Source organism: Chlorocebus sabaeus, chromosome 2 (assembly GCF_047675955.1).
Source record: "Chlorocebus sabaeus isolate Y175 chromosome 2, mChlSab1.0.hap1, whole genome shotgun sequence".
Taxonomy (NCBI): Eukaryota; Metazoa; Chordata; class Mammalia; order Primates; family Cercopithecidae; genus Chlorocebus; species Chlorocebus sabaeus.
In genome coordinates, this window is record NC_132905.1 from 11,450,841 (window position 1) to 11,470,532 (window position 19,692).

The window sequence follows — 19,692 nt, forward strand, 5'->3', positions numbered from 1 at the left end:
AGGGCACACACTGTAAGCGCTGAACCTGCATTCAAACTGATGACAACCAGCTGACTCCCAAGCCCCAAGCTCTTGGCCCTAGTATGCATAGCTCTTCTGAGAAACTGAGGTACAGAAACAGTCAGGACTTCTCTAATCATATTTATTGAATTGAAGCCTAGAATAATTGCCTCCTCTCCTGGGGTCCTGCTACTAGAACACGATTGGACTCGACCCTCTCCTTTTGGGGAGTGGGAGTGGGGCGGGCATAGAATCAATGCATGGTTCATCCTCACAGTGACTGAAATGAAGCTTACCTTCCCCCACTGCACTCCGCCATGGAGGGTGGGGTGGGGGCGGCTCTGCATAGCGCCTGCTCTTTTTAAACAGATGCACCGGCCTCTTGGGAGATGAAGCTCGTTGGTTCTGTCACTCGTGAGTAATGCACCATAGCTCCCTAGTGGGGAAAATGCCAGATTATACAATAGCACGCTTTGGTGTGCAACTGTCTTTAGAATAACAAATCTCCTCTTCTGCTTGTGAGCATTACGCTTTAATAAAAACAAAATAGTGGCCACAAATCCCAGCTCTAGCTAAAGGGCATGTCTTCTAAATTCATGTTACACCCCTCACCATACCCCACCCCCAACACACACCTTTCATCACTCACAGGGAGTGGGCAGCCCGTGGCTTTATTTACCTTTGTCTTTTGGTGGGAGCAGACAGAGGGAAAAGAGTTTCTCAGCCTCAGCACTGTTCACTATTGACATCTTGAGTGGAATATTTCTTTGTTGGAGTGTTGGGGTGAGGAAGGGGGGCTGTCTTGTGCATTGCAGGATGGTTAGCAGCGTCCCTGACCTCCACCCACAACCCACCACCCACAAATCTGAGCAGTGCCCCCATTCCAGTTGTGACAATAAAAATATCTCCACATATTGCCAAATGTCCCTTGGGGTCTGCATACTCTTGTATGGAAAGTGTTCAGTCCCAACAGTAGACGATGTACATTAGATCTCAGCAGCATGGTCCTAGCTGCGTGTTACCCATTACTCCCCCATGGCCCTTTAGGGGAAAATAAGAGTGTTGCAAATACCATGCACAGCTGGGCCTGGAAGGCTGGGGGCGAGGGTGCTATGCAGAAATCAGGCTCTCGGGCGGAGACACAGCCCGCGCTCCTGCCCGCCCGCTCTCAGCTGCGCTGGCACCACCTTCACACATTCCAGACTTAGAGGTGAGAGCTCACAAGTGAGAGAAGTGTAGGAACCCAGCAAAGCCACAGGTTGGAAATAGCACACGCTGGGAACTCAGAGGGGACGGGTTTCCTTCCTGCCTGCACTCGAGCAGTGCAGTATGGTAGAAATACATTTAGGAATTCTTGTTGCAAGTGGGCATGGAATTAGTATAGGCCTCCAAGTACTGCCTCTATTGCTGAGACTTGGTATGCCTCCCAAAGGGTATCGTTTGCCCCCACAGAGTTTTTGAAATTTGGAATCATTGCCAGCATTGGAATAGTGTTTTGTAAAAATACAAATGTCAGATGTGAGGCTCCTTAAGAAAAATCGGAAGTTCTGGATGGATGTTATTGGGTAATTGGCCTGCAAGCTCACATGGCAACCCTAGGCAGGGACTGGGCGATGGCGCCCCTGTAGACGAGGCAGGTGCTCTGGTGTTCCCCAGGGACCCACTCAGCCACTTCACCAGTTTACACTGTCCGCCTGGACTCCCTTGATACTTAGTTGAATGCCCCTCTGCTATGTTTTTAAAACATGTTGTATTAAGCACTGTTAAATGTATTCAAAAATACATTTAACACGTGTATAAGTTAGAAAGCACACCAACAAAACTAGCATCCAGGAACCTACAATCTAACTTTAAAACTGTCACTTTATCTTGAATATCCTCTTATTTTCTCCTTCTCTCCCACTCAGGTATACATTATTCGGAATTTTGTGTTCATTATTCTCATGTCTTTTTTGTATTTAGTTTTATTCCATATGTATGCATCCTGAAATAATATGCTACTTGGTTGTTTGTGTTTGAGGTTTATAAAAAATTGTATCATAGTGTATATAGTCTTAGGCGATGTTTTCTTCACTCAACTGTATGCTTCTGAGATGCATCCACATGGTTGCATGCAGCTGTGACTCTTTCATCTTCACTGCTGTATAGTATTCCAACATCCCAGAATTTCACTTGGCTCCCTCCTTCTCAAAGATAAGCTTTCTAATGACACTGCCTCAAAAAGCTTTGGAAGCCATCAATTCAAACAGCATGATTTCTCATTCTTTTCTCTTTAAGCATTCAGTTTGGGTTTTTTTTCCCAAAACACTCGCCACAATCTGCAATTACTTGTTTTTGTTGTTTTGTTTTTTGTTTTGTTTTGTTTGTTTTGCTTTTTTGAGACAGAGTCTCACTTTGCTGCCCAGGCTGGAATGCAGTGGCACCAACAAGGCTCACTGCAGCCTCAACTTTCTGGGCTCAAGTGATCTTCCTTCCCCAACCTCCCATTTAGCTGGGACCACAAGCATGTGCCATCAGGCCCAGCTAATTGTTTGATTTTTTTTTTTTTTTTTTAATTTTAGAGACAGGGTCTCACTATCTTGCCCAGGCTGGCCTTGAACTCCTGGGCTCAAGTGATCCTCCCACTTCAGCCTCCCAAAGTGTGGAGCTTACAGATGTGAGCAACCATGCCCTGCCTGCAATTTCTTTTTTTTGTTTGCTCACATATTTGTTCATTACTGTTTTTCAGCAGACTATGTTCCCTGCAGGGAGGATCTGCCTACTGTCTTTGCTGTTAGCCCAGCACTCAGAACTCAGCAATGTTCTTCACGTACAACAATGAATATGGGAAACAATGAATATGTTTTTCTCAAAATTTGATAAATATTTGTGGGCAAGGAAATGAGACTGTAGTCCCTGAAGAATGTTCATTGACCTTTTAAACTGAAGGTAGAAATCTAATATGCCTTATTCACTGTGCTTGAGGCTGAAGTGCTTGGTAAGTATTTGTAAGGGTTGTGAAGAGAGGTGATGTGTGCAAATTCTGGAACATAGCTTCTCAAGGACCTTGCCCACCCCTCTGAACTTACTTCTTCCCCCTAGCTGAAATGTGGGTATGGTAGTAAACCATTTTGAGCCAAACAGGGAAGTTGTCAAAAAACAGAGAAGCAACAAGTAAAAAGGGGCTGGATGACTGATACTATGGTACTGCCATACTACAGCAGTCCTAGGCTTAGAGAAAGAAAGAGCTTCTCTTTTGGTTAAGCCAAGCTCATACTGCGTCCCTGTGACAGCAGTCAACCTCTGTGCTAATGAATTTGGTCTGTTGGTAGAACTCTGCTGGGAGGAGAGGGAATTTGTTGCCCCTAAGAAGATGTATCCAAATACTAAGCAATCCTCTGACATTACCCTCCTATCTACTGCCCCCATAAAGGTGATGAATGGGCCCCCAGGATCCAGGTGCCCTCCCCCAAGCACCACTCCCTTCCCTTTCTCCAAGCTACCTCACCCTCTCATATGTCTTTCCTGATCAACAGCCCTTTAAAATTCTCTCTCTCTTTCTTTCACCAATTGGTTCCATCTCACCAACACTGGTTACTCGACTTTACTCTTGGAGTATCAGATGATCGGAGAGGGAGAGAGCAACAACAACAACAAAAAAGCTTGAATGGGAGTCAGAGGATAACCCAGTTAAGCCAAAGCCAAAATTTCCAGACTTTACCCAGAATCTCCTTCGGAATCTGCCCCAAGACATAGAATAGATGGTCAAGACCCAAGAGAATGTAACTCTTCCCAAATAGTTATGGCCTGAAAATGTTTAAGGCAGGCGTAATCAGGTGTCCTCCTTAACCAAAATGAATTCTTCATAAACCACCTGTAGCTATGATAAAGTGACTTCCTGGAGAACCTGCCAAAGCAAACCATTTGTGAAACGTACACCAAGGAAACTAAAGGAAGTGACTTTCTGCAAGGGATCATTATTTATATACCAGGAAAATGTTGAGGGACATTTGCCAAAAACAATCGTTTTAGAAGTGTTGGTCGGCTGCTGATCCATCTGACAATAATTAGCTAGCAAGAGCCATTGTCTGTCTCTTTAGGCCACGTCAGGTTTGATATCATCAAGCCAGACCATCTGAAAATAAAATAAGGCATATTTTTCATTCCCTGGTATTACTGTCAGTCTTTAATGGCATCAGCTCATGGGGAAACAAGATCTAAACAACAAATGGCAACCATTTTCTGAGTTATTCCTAAATGCCAGGTAATAAAGTATTCTACACATATTGTCTCATTAAAATATTATAACAAAACTATTATGTACATACCATCCCCATTTCCATCTGAGGACAATCAAGGCCTGGAAAAGCTAAAGAATTTCCTGTAAGGCCACCTTTCTAGCAAGGTGTAAATTTAGGATTAAAAACCAGTTCCTTCTTTGTTCTTAATAGGTGTGACAGTATTTCTCAAATTCCATCCACTTGTGGACCACATCAAAAATGTTTGCCATGTCTATGCAACAACCATTATAAAGACATGAAATGCTTTACTTTCAATAATTTTCCCTTCATTTTTGTTCTACTAGATTTATATAAAAGGGAAATATTTTACCAAAACCGTAAATGTAAAACACCAAGTGTCTTTTGCCTTACATAGATGACCAACTTGACTATGTCACAATATAAACATTAAAATGCTATAAAATTCTATCTGGACTTGTTGTCTGTTGAAGGGTCTGAGCCTGAAGTCTGCTCTTCCTTTGTCAAAGAGGGAGATTAACAAGTGATAGTGTGATGTTAAAGACTACACTAGCACCAACTGAGACTTTCTCCCCAACCAGACAGAAGGACCTAAAGAAAATCCAATGGGCAAATATTTCCTACTAGGAGTGTCAGTGTTATTTAATCATGAGTCAATGTACCCACAGATCATTTTGTTGTGTTTTGTCTTGCTTTTGTGAAATGCCATATTATGGTCTGCTGTCATCCAAAAGATGTGTATTGGAAACACAGATTTACCCTTTTGTATATATCTTCTTTCCTTTTACTTTAATTGACACATAATGTTGTACATATTTATAGGGTACATTGTGATGTTTCAGTACATATAATGGATAGGAGAGATTTTTAAGATTCCACTTCAATAATGTACGTACCACATTAAGTTTGGTCACCTTGAAACCCATCACTAATTCCTGCTCATGAATTAAAAATCTAAGAAAAGTAATAAAAGTAAAAATTTACCTACCCTTTCTCAAGATTGATGTATCCATTAATTCATGGATTCATTCATTTCAGAAATGCTCATTGAGAGCCCCAAGTGCTGAGAATAAAACAGCAAGCAATACAGACATTGTCCTGCCCTCACATAGCTTATGAAATGAAATCATGTTGTGATTGTACCTAAACTAGGTGGCAACACTCATTGAACAGCAATAGTACAATTGAGTAAAGCCTTTCTGCCCCTTAAGAAGAACATGGAACTGAGAAGTTAGACTAGCAGATAGATACGGAGAAGAAAGGATCATTATCTGGCCTCTCAGTCAGTTTTCTGAAGTGACAGCACTAAGCAACTGTTCTTGGTTTATTGATGGAGAGGAGCCAGCCTCCTGGATGTGTTGTCCAGCATCTGAGTTTCCATCATTTCTTTCACTTACTGCATTTCTTTCTCAAATAGAGGAGTCCCAGTACCCTCTCTTATCACCAAAGAAACAGTTGTAATCAGCCAATCCATACCTGGAATCAAAAAGACCTCGCCTCAAGTCTTGGCTCCATCACTCTCTACCTGTATGACCTGGACATGTGACTTTCCTAAGTTCCTTCATCTGTAGAATAGGATCATAATACAACCTGTCTTTGGAGTTACTGTAAGGACTGGGTGAGACAATGCACAGAACTGTGATCACCTAATAGCCAGAGATAGTGTCCCTACAAGATCTTGTTGCAGCCTGAAACCCCATCCATGCAGAAATGAATGTATTAAGACCCTGAGCTACTATAGGCATACAATATGAAAGGGCTTCAGAAAAAAAAAAAAAAAAAAAACCCTGGGATCCTCACCCTGGGGGCTTCTAACTCCCCTGCTCCTGGGAGAGACTCACAGTCACCACTGAACATGTTCCAAGGAGCCTTGATGTGTAAGAATGTGCAGAGTTACTTGTATTGCTGTCAGGTCCCACTTGTCATTCACTAAACCAGTAGTTCTCAACTAGGGGTTAGTTTGGCCTCAGGGGATATTTGACAATATCTGAAGGCATTTTTGTTTGTCACAACTGGAGATGCTACTGGCATCTCATGGGTAGAGACCAGGGATGCTGTTCAACAGCTTACAATGTCCAGGACGGCCCCCACCACGGAGAATTGTCAGGACCAAAATGCTAACAGTGCTCACGTTGTGGAATAAAGAGAACTTTACCAAACCGGTGCCTGGTGGGGAAATAAATCCCTAGAATGTCCATGTCAGGACATCTGTGCCGTAATGGAACCAGCTGATACTAATGCGGATAACGAGGACATTTCAAAGGTAAAGAAGAGCCAGGCATGGGAATGTGTGGTGAGAGGGAAGAAGTAGGGGTTGGAGGAGGATCTCTGCTTAGTTGAATGTCTACTCCATGAATCTAAAGACAACAGAAAAAGCTACAGTCAGAGGATTGCTGTCAATGGGTCATTGTTTTTTTTTTTTCGTGGAGTTTTACCCAAGGACCTAAAAAGATGGGGGAGTGAGGCAGTTAATAAAATCAGAAATGTTATGAGCAACTCTGAAGCGTGATCCAGCAAAATTTCACACCCTTTAAGAACCTTGGAGGGCAAGTAGTTTGTGAACCAAATGTGGCTTGTGCCAATTTTTTTTTTTTTTTTTTGCCTTTGAGTATGAGCCAATGCAACACAATGAGAAAAGTACAAGAGTAGAAGTGGGTACCAAAGAAGAGAGGCAGTCCAGACTCAATTTTACTCCAACACCCATCCATCTAAAATTTATCTCCAAGGACACAGATAAAATGCAATTTGTTTCATAATAAGCCTCAGGAGTTTATGCTAAAGACATGATTACCCAGAGGCAATGAGAGCTGTCTACAGTTTCTTTTGTTTCAAGAATATTTCTAACCTAAAGAAAGACAGGATAGCTCCGAAGTTGCACTGGAAATTCCAGCCTGTGAATTATACAAAAAATAGAAATTTTGCATATTTGCAAATTTGCAAACCCTTTCTCTCCGACGCTCTAATCTTCTTTGGTGCCCCTAATGGCAAAGCCCAGCAGGAAGCTGGAGGTTCCCAAAGGCAGTTTGACTCACCTCCATCCAGGTGAATGGAAACGTGGCTGCAAAGGAAGGAACCTAGGCTGCAAAGGAAGTACTGCCTGCACCACTCAGCTGGAGAAGCCCCTTCATCTGGCTAAGCCTCAGTGTCTTCATCTGTGAGATGGAGATGCTAAAAGCATCCCCCTCATGGCGCTGATGGGAGGCCTGGGTGAGATAAGACATGCAAAGTACCTGGTAAGGCACTGCTAATAGTAGCTATAATAATGACTTGAGTATGCAATGCCCCAGCTTGGTTTTGAAACAGTCACTGATTCCAGCAATGAAACCATGGTAGAATAAAGGCTGTCAGCTTACAGCTTGGCCTACTGCTAATCTGACAGATAGGTGGGCTTCTGATGGGGCATTATGCTCCATAGTTGAGCAACTATAATTGGGGGAATGAGGTCCAATCCACGATCAATCACAGATATGCAAAATTTCTATTTCCTGTATAATTCACAAGCCAAAATTTCCAGTGAAACTTTGGTGCTATCCTGTCTTTCGTTAGGATAGAAATATTCTTAAAACAGAAGAAATTGTAGACAGTTCTCATTGCCTTCTGGGTAATCATGTCTTTAAAGTAAACTCCTGGGACTTATTATGAAACAAGTTGCATTTTACTTGTGCCCTTGGAGAGAAGTTTTAGATGGATGGTTGTTGGAGTGAAAGCTTCTACAAGCCGAAACTGTTTCAAAGAAAAAGAATGTGCTTTCAATTTTTGATGGTATACAGTGGATTATTTTTATACCCATTCCTGAGTCTTTCATTGGAACACATACTGGCTATTTGCTGCCGTTAACAGTGAGGGAATTTTCCACTCTAACAACTGTGATCCTGTTTTATCTTTATGATGTGCAGAGGAAATGAGTGTTTGGCTGGAATTAGCAACTTTTAGCCCGTCTTCTCCTGGGAGCCCAAGATTCAATAATAGCATTTAGTCAACATTTATTGGACTCCTTCTATGTGTGTGATACTGTGCCAGCATCTAGGGTTGTGATATTCTAGAAGACATAGTTATAACTGGGTGAACTCGAGGAAGGGGCAAGGACTAGGGTTGGAAGTGATTATAAGAATCAGTGAGGCTCTCAGCATGATGGAATGCACACGTACCCTGGGTAGTGGAAGGAATTTTTAACACAGGGACACCTTACATAGAGGCAGGGTTTAAGGAGAGCAGCAAGGTACACAGCTGGACGTCTGGAATAGTGAAAGCAGGAACCATTCACCAGCCCAGGCCTGCAGGACAAGAAGAAAAAGTGCCACCAGAGCCCAAGAGGTGACTGCAGGAAGAGGGACACCTGAGGAGACCTAGAGCCTTAGTTAGAGTGACACAATCAGCGGTGGGAATGTGGCAGGGAGGGAAGTAGGGGACGCATACATCAAACCCTTTCCCTCCCACCCCCAACCTTCTTTTGTGTCCCTAGTGGCCAAGCCCAATAGCAAGCTGGAGGGGAAAAGGCCTGTCAAAGCAGACCCCAAGGTCAGGCTCCCAGCGCACTGTGGGAGTAAGTGGCTGGTAAGTGTGTCTAGAGAGACATGAAAGAGATCTGACGCGTGGCCCAGGAGGATGGCATTCTTTATGATGTTTGGATTTCATGCAAGGAAAATGCATTAAAATGAAGGAGGAGAAGGAGAAAGAGGAAAAGAAAGAAACAAGAAAAGGCATAATAGGGAAGAAAGACAAGTAAACAAGCAATTACATGCAGAGGAAGTGCGTTCCTGCAGCAAGCACTGGTTGCTATGGGAACACCAAAGAGAAGTCCCTCCTTCAGGGTTGGGGAGTCAGGTGAGGCCTCCTAAAGAAGAACCATCCACCGAAAGGTCAGCAGGAATCCGCCAGGTGAGAAAGCCAGGAATGACATTTACAAAGGCCCTGATGTGAACCGAGACAGGACTGGTTCTTAGAGGTCAAAGGTAAGTTTGGGGGGAGGCAAGAAGGAAGATCAGTGAAGGAAGCAGAAAGAGGACCAGAAAGAACCTCATATGTAACAACGAAGAGCTCAGATTTCATTCTATAGAAAATGAGGAGACAGAAAGTGACAAGAATAAATTGATCCTTTCCATGTTTTCCTCCAACTTGACTCTCAGGAAGTACATTTGATGCTGTCACCCATTAGCAAACACATACCTGTTTGTCCCTGTACTTGACAAAAAAAAAAAAAAGAAAAAAGAAAGTGTGTGGGGGAGATTGGTTTGTCTTCTGAATCCATGGCAAAGATCCAAATGGCAAAAAAAAAAAAAAAAAAGTAAAAACACAGGTGGCTCCTTTGGTCAGGTGAATGCTTCCCTGACAAAAGGAAGTGCTGATGTACCTCTCTACTAACCACTGCATGCCTGAATAGAGATACCAGCATTTCAAAAGGCAACCTGACACACCTTTGGCATTTAAGAACTAGAAGTCTTAAGCCTCAGCACCATGAGCCGAGCCCAGATTAATGACCTTTCAGACTATAGGCTCGAGGAATTAGAAATAGGTCAGCCCTGCAAAGAATTTTAAGAAATCACTGAACCACTGCAAATCAGACAGCTTCTCACTGGTTCCACCCATCCCTAAGAAAGTGACCCTCCCCACTTCCTGGTTGCCTCTGCTTCATCAGCTCCCTTCATTTTGGGTGTTGGGAGAACAAATATAGACAAAATATTGCAAAATATTGCAAAAATACTACCTTTGGTGCCAAACGAAGGAAATATAGAAATAGAAGAATGCCAGTTCCTCTCTGGGTTCCTCTTTCACAGGCCACCAGTTCACGGAGGAGGGGTGATTTTCATACCTGAGTGTCCTTTGCATATTTGCCTTTTGCTGTAAGACATGGGTATGCAATAAATAAATTCTGCAATAGTGATCTCACGGACAACATTCCCAGGTCATGGTTTGTTTTCACCTTTATCTTGATGAAATTTGTTCTGAAACTGTGAGTTTGGACATGGAGACTATCTTCTCATACCCTGGCACTGGAAAACCACTGGTGGGAACTCCAAAAATCCTAACACATGAGCATTATTCACTGGATCAGTCCCTGTGTCTCTCAGGATGGCGAGGTTCTACCGATTGGACCTCACTTTATCTGGGTTCCCAAATTTTGCTGTGGAAGATATAAGCATCAGCACTCACCTGATGTCCGTTTCTAATCAACCAGATTTTCTTAAACTGAATCCTATTTCCTGGCTCTCATTGTTCTGCCTGCCCACATTCAGGTTTACATTCCTGTAAAGGGTTATTTTAGAAGAACCATGGCTTTGCCATAAAGGTTCTATCCAGAATAGTTACTACTTTCGGGGGCAAATGGCTCCTACTCCACTCTCCCATCTCACCAGGGTGAGAGATGGTCATAGCACCCCTGCCCGCTTCCTGACCACATGAGTGGGCACAATCTGGGCCAATGGTCCCACCATTTCCCTTGGCCACAGTGATGGGTCCAGGGATAGCTCTGGGTCTGAAGTCAAGGCCAGTCAGAGAAATAGGATAAGCCTCTCATAGTGACTGTCAGACTGGGCTAAGGGCCCTAGATCCATATATGTCTGAAACCAGCCTGCTCTATACTTCCCATGGCTTGGTTAAATAAGGCAGTTAGCGTCATTCTTTGGCTTAAGAAAACAATAGTTTGATTTCTCTATAATTTGATTTCTCTATACCCTGACAAAGTCTTGCTCTTCATGCTTTTAAGAAAAAGTTCTCAGTTCTTTCTGCATATTAAATTTACTCACTTATAGAATAGTGATGGAATATCTCAGGTCCCTGGTTCAGCTGTGAGGAGTGAACACAGTATCTCATCTCCTAATGTCTCTCCAACTGGTCACAACCACAGATGAGCACAAAGGCTTGGTTTTGCTGCTGGAAGGAGAGGAAAGACAAGATAGCAGAGCGAGTGTCAAGGCATCAGCACCTCCATCCCTGTGTACTAGATTCGATGGTCTCTGGCTAGAGGACCAAAGACTGGAAGCTGCAGGACCCATTTTCACAAGAAAGTATGTGGGGCCATGAGGCTCCTGCTTTCATGCCCAAGGGGCACAAGCTGTGACAGATTCAGAAAGGCTGTGGTATTTCCCGTCTCTGCAGAGAACCCAGAGCCAATTCCCCAGGCATGCAACTGAAAGAGCACTTCACATGGAACTCTGTACTTGATCAATGCTTTGCAGCTGCAGACTTACTTTTAAAGAAGAGGCCCCACATTTTTATTTTGCACTGGATCCTGCAAATTATATAGCCAGTCTTGATAGAACCAGCACTTGTTGGTGTCCCAGATGTTGTGAGGTAATAGCTTATATATGAAGAGCATCATTAGGAAGGTGATGGCAAAACTTCAACTCGTTTGGTAACCAGACTTCACTGTGGCTCCATGAGAGAGGTACTCTTTTGGAAGTTCCTAGAAAGTACTGGGGAGACTTGCTTGGGTTGAGTCAGGGGAATGGACTCTGATCCCACAATCAAGTTGGTGAGGGACTCAGAGCACTTAAATGGGGAAATAATATAAACACAACTCACATAGAAAAAAAGTCATGAGGGGCAGTCTGGAATCAGACTGCCTGGGGTCTCATTTCTGCTATTCCATAGCTGTGTGACCTTGGTCAAATTACCTAACCTTTCCGTACTTCATTTCCCTCATCTATAAAACAAAACTAACATTGGTACCTATCTCATCACATTTTATTAAAAGTTAGGTTAGATAATACATGCAAAGCAAATAGCACAGTGTCTGGCACACACAAAGTAAATCTTTAATAAAAGTTAACTCTTATTAAAATTATACATACTTTGGGAACAAGTAATTCTAGGCGTGTGAAGAATTAGCCGATAAAAGTGTTAAGGATTACGTGCCGTTTCCTATGAGCTAAGCAATGTTCTAAATCAGTGACACTCAAGACTTTTAGGCTTTAAGATGCCTTCACACTCTTAGAAATCATTGAGCTTCCCAGAGAGTTTTTGTTTATATGGCTTATCACAATCAACATTTGCCATGGTAGAAATTAAAACTGCGGAAGTTTTAATATGTTTATTTAAAAATTCACGCTAAAATAATAAATTAATAATAAATGACAGTGAATCCATTACATGTTAATATAAACAACATATGCCTATAAAAGGATAACTATAGTTTCCAAAACAAAAAAGATTTAGTAAGAAGTACATTTTTAATGCCTAGTTGTAGAAAACAGCTACATTCTCATATCCTTCCCTGTGTTCAGTCTGTAATAATATGTTCTGGTTAAGGCAAGTATATGAGGAAAATCCAGTCCCAACATGTGTGTGCTTAGAAAAAATAAGAGTATTTTAAAAAGCTTTTCAGATAAGTAAGGATTTTCTTCTTTGATACTACACCAAAACTCAACAGGTAATAAGTTTTTAAAGGTTACTACAATGTGGAATGTGAAATCATATTCAATAGACTTTTCATACTCTGCTACATTAAAATCCATTTGGTCTATCTTGCAATTTGAATAGACCTTTAATGCATGCATGGTTTTGTAACATCACACATTGGTCATCTGGAAAATATTGACTTAGCAGGTTATGAACATACTCCCGATACTGACATAGTTCATATCACCACCATTCTTATCAGAAAAGTATTTAAGCATGGGGAAGCTGTCAAGCTCATAGTGGCAGGTTCAACTTTTACAAAATTCTCATTTTTGCTTGAAAATAAGGATTTTATAATTGGCAACAAATACCACTTGCTGTTTTCCTTGCAGTGATACTCATTTTGCTCATTTTCAAAAAAAAAAATCAGCCAGATTCTGAGGTCTGAATTACCATAATTTGTCAGTCATTTTTCCAAATAAAAATGTTTTATGAAAGCCATGTCTACTTCAGCTCCCAATTCAATCATACAAGTGTTTTCCTAGAAACAACCATCATGATACCTTATATAGCAGAAGTGCTTTAAATACACTTCCCTTTTTATCACACAGAACATTAAAAAATCAAGATTTAATAAAATTAAGAAATGTTACTACTTCATCAAGGCTGTTCTTAAGTTTCATTTTTCCCCCCCGCAATTGGTGCAGAATACCAAGACTGCTAGCACAGTTGGTGCCACCACTTGTCATACTGAGGCACCACTGTCTACCCAGCATGGATCTTGCACCATTATTCCAAAAATCAACTAAGTGAAAAGGCTAATTACTCCTTAATATTTTTATGAACATAATATACTCCTTAATATTTTTATGAACATACTTTTGATTTTGCGGATCCTAGGTCTCTGAGGCCCTTTGGAATCATCAGAATAACTCTATAACATGGCTGTTATTATCCCCACTTTATAAATAAGAAAATTGAAGCAAAGTGAGCTTACTTAAGATCATACAGCCTCCAAGAAGGACCAGGATTTAGCTGGAGTGTGTGCTCCTAACCACTATGATGAAATAAAGGCGTGGTTGTTATCTGCATATTTTACAACCACAGTTTTTTGAGACATTTGCTATGGTGGTGAGAAAAAAGAAAAAGGACCTAAAAAGCAAGACAGACAAAGGAATAAAGAGAAAGATCAAAAAGAGGAAATTATCTCTGATGAAAGATTACCATTTATCCATGAGATTAAAATACCTCCCTGGACACAGTCAGAACACAGCACACTTAAAATCTCATTGATTTACAATGCAATTTAGATTTTTTTTTTGAAACGAGGTAATATAAGAACAAGTGTAAACTAAAAGCCTTGGATGACAAACTTGGGTCAGCGTCAGAGTTCAAGGAGAAGGTGGTTACAACTGAGCCAGGTTCTCAAAGAGCAGCGCATTCCTTTCTCTTTAAAGGCAATTTATCAGGATTTATCCAAGCCTGTAAGAACAATCCCTTAAGACCATCCAATTTCCTTTCTTTCTAATTCCATACTTAGCAGAGCAACCTTCTGATAATTAATTTGGTTCCTCAGGTAAGTCAATACCAGGAAAGAGACTGATTGAGTTATTGTGCCGGTTACATCGCCTGCTGTAAATGAATAAATTGGTTTGTGGATTTATCAATCTACCTCCAAGAGTTCAGTTGGCAAACACCACTTTTCCTAGGGTGCCCTGTCATTTGACTTGCAGACCTGCAATGCTACGTGACCAAAGTGAGAAGGGCTCTTTTAAGACTTTTGTAATCCTGGCCATTCTTGTCATAGGAGGTACCACCTTGGGTTATGTCAAGAATATTAAAATGCACTCACTCCCTGGGTTGCCATGTTGACAAGCCCAGTTTTGAGTGGAGCTCCCTGGAATTGTATAATATGTGACCCTGCTTCCATTGTATATGAACTAAAAATGTATTTTGTGAAAAACAAATGGAAAGACTGTTTATTAAGCTACTTATTTAGTTCTGAGTTACTCATTTGCCCAAAAGTTCCCAGCAATCATTATGTATAGCAGAGAATGCGGCCCTGACCACCCTATTTAAAAGTACAACTTACACTGCCCACACCACCATGGACCCTCCCCTGCCTTATTTTCTTTATGGAACTTATGAATATAAGATGCTGGTGCAGGACAGGCAACTCCGGATTGGAGTTTAGCCCATGAGGGTTCTTGGCTTCACCCAGGAAACAATTCAAGGGTGAGCCAGTGGTAGAGTAGAAGAAAACAGCTTTATTGAAGCGTCAGTGTTATAGCTCCGGCAGTATTACAGCTCTGTGACTGCTCCTGCAGAGCTGGGCTACCCCATGGGCAGTGTGCCAAGAGTAGCAGCTCAGGGCAGTTTTGCAGCCATATTTACACTTACTTTTAATGACTTGTAGATTAAGGGCCAGTTGATGCAGAAATTTCCAGAGGAAGGGTGGTAACTTTTGGATCCTTGGGTCATTGCCATGGAAAGGGGTGGTAACTCCCGGGTGTTGCCATGGCAATGGTAAACTGACATGGCAGACGGGTGAGGTGTCTTAGAGAAAGCTGCTCCCGTCGGGTCCCTGTTTTAGCTAGTCTTCAATTTGGTCTGAAGTCATCGGAACCCAGTCTCCAGACTAAAGTCCCGCCTCCCTCCTCAACACCATAGATCTAATTTATCTTGTTTATTGTCGTTCTCTTTTCACCATGAGGTCTGGTATTTTTGTGTTTTATCCACTACAGAAACTCCAGCACCTAGAACAGAATGGAACCTAGTAAATATCTAACAAATGTTGGTTGAATAAATAAATGCATTAATTTCAAGTGAATTTTTTGTTACAATTATGATTTTTTTTTTTTTTTTTTTTTAGTTTTTAGGTCTCAAATATTTTAGAGGTCCTTAAAATCTATATAGACTGTAGGTACTCTGCCTTTAGGTGGGGGTCCTCCCCCAGCTTCCACCTTGTAGGCACAGAGTACTTGATACTCCTTACTGGGGACAGCAGACTCTGCTGTTCTCCTCTCACGCCACCTTGAATCCTTCTTACAGTCTCTTGTGGGTCATATACCCACTTCCCCCCTTTCTTTGGGCTTTTTCCTACACCTGTGATTCTTTTTAAGGAGCTGCTGCAGGCTATGAGGGCTGCTTTGCTTACAGGGAAGATAACCAAAAGTGTCTGGGAGTTTATGCCTCTTCCAGTGGCTCTTAGCCAGGGACCAATGGTAGGAGGAGTATGAAACCCACTTCTTTTGCTGCCAGTTGAGAAAAAAATCTGGGGTGAGATTTATACTCCTGAGCTCCCCACAGGATCAGGCTAAGGCTGAGATTTGCCTGAAGTCACATCTTGCCTGGCTTCTTTCCCTTCCCTGGGCTGCTTCTCCCATCACCCTACACAATTCTTCTAGGGGAACATTCTCAGTAAATCCTTGCCCATGAATCCTTATCTCAGGTTCTACCACTGGAGAATCTGACCTGGCACCCCCACAGCAGCCTCATGCAACACGTGCTTAATTTCCTTAGGATGAAGTTCACTATGGCTGCTGCTGCTGCTGCCCGCACACCCAAGAATCCAGGTAGGACCAGGTACCTCCTTCACATTCTTCATGGAGCGAATGGCCTTCCGGGTGCACAGCCATCCCCAGACAAACACCTGAGGGGAGGGAGAAATAACGGGATGAAACAGTTTTAAAAATGACCACATGATGCTCAGAAGCACAAAGGTTGGAAAATAGTGCCAAAACATTGAGAAATGGGTTCAAGCTAAACTCACCTACAGATTTATTATGCGACCCTAGACAAGCCTCCATTTGATCAACTCCAGCTATCTTGCCCCCTAAGTTCAAGCCTGTGTTGAGCTTTTGATTCTCCCAAAGAAAATTATACCACTGCAATAGCTCTTGTTTCCAGCCTGCTTGTTTGAATTAAAGCTTTGCGGCATTTTAGTTTATGGTATCTCTGGGGAGGAGTGAATATGTCAGTGTAATTAACTCATCTGATGAGAGAGGTCTTGTTTATTTCCCCTACAAAATAACAGGTGGTGGTTGAGCTCCAATACATTATGGTGATATGAAACGCATTTAGAATAAATCACATTAAATAAATAGGGAAACAAAATGATTTCGAGGTACATTTTTTATTGTTTTAAATTAAGTTTTGAAAGTGAACAGCTGCATACCAAAAAGCCACACAACTGCTACTCACCTCCAATCTGCTTCTTTGAGAAAGGGTTAATGGCATTTTTAGGTTCAACTGACTAGGACTACTAGAAACTTGAGTATTCTCAAATTATTATCCAATCACTGGCTTTCTGAGCACCCTCTTTTTGCATGGGACGTGGCAGTCTAATAAACTTGAGTGATCAGTTAAAAAAAACCACATGCATTTCATTTCACACAATCCACAATGGCATGCATTTCAGAAACATGTAAGAGTAACCCCATGTGCTGGGCATTAAGTAAATTAAAACAAATATGGAAAAGTCTTTGCTATGGGAAGTTCACAGTCTAAAGAAATATTGTAAATAAAAAGGCATTTCCAGGTATTAAAATTGTAAAGAATATTATTCCTTCCTCCAAAAACTTTTTTCTTTTTCTTTGAGATGGAGTCTCACTCTATCGCCTGGGCTGGAGTGCAGTGGCATGATCTTGGCTCTCTGCAACCTCTGCCTCCTGGGTTCAAGTGATTCTTGTGCCTCAGCCTCCCAAGTAGCTGGGTCTACAGGCATGCACCACCACCCCTGGCTAATTTTTGTAATTTTGGGAGAGAGGGGGTTTCACCATGTTAGCCGGCCTGGTCTGGAACTCCTGACCTCAAGTGATCTGCCGATCTCGGCCTCCCAAAATGCTGGGATTATGGATGTGAGCCACCGTGCCCGGCCAACCTGCAAAAACTTAATGTGACTTTAGAAATTGATTTTCCTTTTTTACAATTAAGTGAATTAAGATCCTAGAAAGCAAGAACAAAAAATAAATTCAGCAAACCAGAAATGATGAAGAATTCCTGATGTGGTTCAAGGTGAGAATATTTGATTGGAGCTGTGAAGATATTAGGCAGAGACAACCTGTGAGAATATAGTGTAAGCGAAGCGGAAGGAGGATGGGAAAAGGGGAAGGAGAAGGTGGAGGGGAGGCACCGAGGAGATGAGGAGGGGTAGAGGAAAAAAGAATGCAGAAAGCAAAGATGGAAGGGAAAGAAAGTAAAAGTGAGAGGAAAGAAGAAGGTGGTGAAGGAAGGAGAGAAAGGAGGAGTGGAAAAGAAAAAGGAAAAGAGGTAAGTGAGTGGAAAGATTGAACGGGTGGAAGAAGGAAGCAAAAGGGCCAGGAAAAAGGAGACAGGGTGGAGAAAGTGAGAAAGTCGAGCAAAGTTGGATCAGATGGATGAGGACAACGTCATGACTTCCAGCACATAATAAAACTCCAACTTCAGGGTCTACAATCAGAAGGAACAAAAAGGGCCCTTATGAAACTGAATGAGGACCCTCAAAGATACTAGGTCCTTGCCCCTGGAACCTGTAAATATTACCTTATATGGAAAAAAGGTCTTTGCAGATATGATTTAATTAAGGATCTTGGGATGAGGAGATGATCCTGGCTCATGGTGATGCAAAAAAATAATTTTAAAGGCATAGAATATAGATCCAAAATTTCCACCGTTTATCAAGAACGAGTTCTAGAAGGAAAGAAGAAAATTATATAACAAATAATTATAATATAAGAAAATTTTCTAGAGCTGAAGAATAAAAAGTATCTTTAAATTGAATGGGGCCTTTGAACATTAAGCAACAGAAAAACTGATGGCAATAAACGACCCACCCCTATAAACAGTATGATAAAATGTCAGAACCAAATCCAAAGATAAAAACCTGAAAATAGAAAAGCTAAAGCCATTTCTCTTTAAAGGCTAAAGTTCTGATTGTCTTTAGCTATCATTGTGGGCTAGATAACATTGTAAACTAGAAGACAGTGGATCTGATCAAACAGGTGCTTGACTATTTGCTAACACATACGAAATCAGAAACCTTACCGTCCACAGAGTCTCTTTGAGTTCCTTGAAGATATACCACAGGAAAATTACCAAAGCATCTATGGTAGAAGAAAATGACATACAAGAAAGGGTAGAAAACAAGTAATCTGTAAAATATAAGGTCAAATTGTGGAATCAAAAAAAAAAAAAAACAGTTGAATACAAAGAAACAGAGAGTAGAACAGTGGTTACGGGAGCAAGGAGGAGAAGGAAATGAGACCTTATAAGTCAAAGGGTACAAACTTGCAAGTAGATAGGGGGAATAAGTCTAGATATCTAATGTACAGCATGAGGACTATAGTTAATAATATTGTATACTAAAAATTTTCTAGGAGAGTAGATTTTAGGTGCTCTTACCACAGAAAGAGACAAATAAGGAAGGGGATGAATATGTTAATCTACTTACCCGTAGTGATCATTTCACTATGTAATGTATATCGAAATATCGTGTTGTACTCCTCAAATATATACAACAAAAATAATAAGTGGAAATGTATAAAAAAACCTTACAAAAGGAAAAAAAAAAGAAATAGACCTTTAAAAGAAGGCAGAATTAATACAACCTCTTCATTCACACTTTGATAAGTTGGATAGAAGCATAGCCAAGCCAAATGCTTCTAAAGTGTGAATAGTTTTAATGTGATTCTGGAATTGAAATTTCGAAAGGTCACTGTATCATAGATAAGGAAGTGAGAATGGAGAGGAGTGAAACATACTAACATTTCTTTCCTGCTCAGAGGATACTGACTGACTCAAAATACACTGGACAGGTAATTTTCCATGTATGTGATTTAAAGTGTACATATAAATGTCAAAACATAGAAATAAGATATAAAACTGTGAAACTACTATATAAACACAAAAATAAGTAAATCCAATCCACTGATAACAGTCAAGTTAAAAAAAATGTACCTAGCAAAGGAAAGATACCAATGCAATGGTATATAGATGTTCAATTAATAAATATAAATGAGTTAAATTTAGTTATAAAATGTTAGATAATTTTTAAATGATAAACATTTTAATATTACAAAATATTATTCAGTATGAGTGAGAAATAGGGCAATATGGGCAAACATAAGACCAAAAGTAG

At 41.2% G+C, this 19,692-nt stretch overlaps 1 long non-coding RNA gene across 1 annotated transcript; it reads right to left on the reverse strand.

Moving 5' to 3' along the window:
• Window positions 1-302: 302 nt before the first annotated feature.
• Window positions 303-19,468, reverse strand: LOC103244127 (uncharacterized). The gene is made up of 8 exons (XR_012089076.1): window positions 18,600-19,468; window positions 17,386-18,245; window positions 16,050-16,227; window positions 14,976-15,331; window positions 10,982-11,108; window positions 9,943-10,076; window positions 7,271-7,441; window positions 303-436 (listed from the first exon to the last, which is right to left on the reverse strand). It is a non-coding gene; the product is annotated as an uncharacterized lncRNA (long non-coding RNA).
• Window positions 19,469-19,692: the final 224 nt, after the last annotated feature.